This window comes from Pteropus vampyrus, unplaced genomic scaffold (assembly GCF_000151845.1).
Source record: "Pteropus vampyrus isolate Shadow unplaced genomic scaffold, Pvam_2.0 Scaffold412, whole genome shotgun sequence".
Taxonomy (NCBI): Eukaryota; Metazoa; Chordata; class Mammalia; order Chiroptera; family Pteropodidae; genus Pteropus; species Pteropus vampyrus.
In genome coordinates, this window is record NW_011889193.1 from 101,944 (window position 1) to 103,703 (window position 1,760).

The window sequence follows — 1,760 nt, forward strand, 5'->3', positions numbered from 1 at the left end:
GATTCGCCCGACCGTACCTGAACCGACATCAGAGCCAGGTGAACGGACGAGTCCCCGGGGGCCGACCTGGGAGTCTGACCCCGCCCTCCGGCCCCAAACCTGCTCCTCCGTGTCCCTGTCCAGTGACATTCTTCCAGTGACAAGGAGGAATGGGGTCAGCGGGAACAGCCACAGGCTTGGTTTCCTCACAGAGTCCTGAGCTGTCCGGGGCCAGCGCGGACAGATGACCCTCCAGTGACGTCCGGTCAGGTGTCCGACCAGCTAACGGCCCAGCCCCTCGGGAGGAAAATGAAGGTGTTTTGTTTCTAGGTGGGGGCGGGGGGGGGGCTGTAGCACCTGCGGTGAGTGTGAAGTGAGGCCTGGCGGGCTGGCTTCTGTCCCGGGGCCCATGTCCCTACCTGCCCGCTGGCACGACACTGCCGACCGATGGCACAGCCCGGGCTGGGCCCTGGGACGAAGGTCCCTGTGCAGCCCGGAGTGGACGGCCCACGTGCCGCTGCCGCTGCATAGCCACACGCGACGAACCACGAGCACGGCCTGCTCCTCGGCGGCCGTGTCTCCCGGGGGGACACTCAGCTGTCACAGCTAAGGGGGCACTACCGGCGTCTAGCGGGTGAAGGCCAGGGCGCTGCGGAACATCTCGCTGCGTGCGGGACCGTGAGGGCCTGACCCGTGAGAACGGCCTACCCCGTCGTCACGGAGCCGCAGCTGCGAGACGCCGGCAGCATCTGCGGTCCGAGGATCCGGCCTGGGCAGAAAGGGGAGAAGCGGGGTGTGCGGTGTCTTGGCTGGCCCCGAATTCGGGGCCACAGGAGACTCAAGGGAGATGCGTTCTAAGAGGAAGGGCCCCCGTGAGGTCGGAACTGCAGAGCCGCGTCATTTCCGGGGCGGCCTCCGAACCCCCTTCTCGCAGACCAGCTCCGTCTTCCCTCAGCCAGCCCGACGGAAGCGTCATCGCAGGTGATTTTCATGTACAAGAATGTCACCACGCCGTGCAGGAACAAGGAACTCGATGGCAGACGAGATGCCCACGGCCCGTGGCTTCTCCTCCGGTTCCCAGGGCTCCTGGGAGGGCGCCCCGCGGCTGCGAGGAGCTGACGTGTTAGTGCCGTGTTGCTGGTCCCTCAGAAACACGAGCGAGTGGCAGGGACCCGCCTCCTTGGGTCCGTTCTTGTCCCTGAAAAGTGTTTGTGCCGAAGACAGGAAGGGCCGGCAGGACAGCCCGACACAGTCCCTGGTACCATCCGGGTGCTTCTGGGGTCCTGGAGGCCTCGGACGGGGCGTCATGCCCGCCCCGTCACCTGCGGGGCCTCGCGGGACGGCTGACTGCCGGGGGCAGGTAGTTTTGGTGGCTTCTCTGAACTTCAGGTCATTTTCTCTCTGATGAGGCCACCGACATTATGGGCACCCCCCTTTCCTGACCTAGGTGCTGGCTCTCCCGAGGGTGCCACCAGTCCAGGCGGAGCTTGAGCAGCTCCTGCCCAAAGTTGCCAAGCCAGGGCTGCCCGATGACCCCGGCTTCGAGGGTTTGGGGAGCTCCCCGACCTTTCATCCGGCTTCCGCTGCACAAAGCCACTTCCGCCGGGCGGCCTCAATGGCTGTCCTCCCGCCTACGTGCCGACCTCGTCTTTTCCAAAAGACAAGACTCATCTCCCAAAGCCGATGCGCCTGGACCTGCCAGCATGGATTCCTCGGCCCCAGGAGGCCCTGGCCGCCCTCAGGACGCTGCTCCACCTTCCAAGCTGAGTCCACCCAGAGCC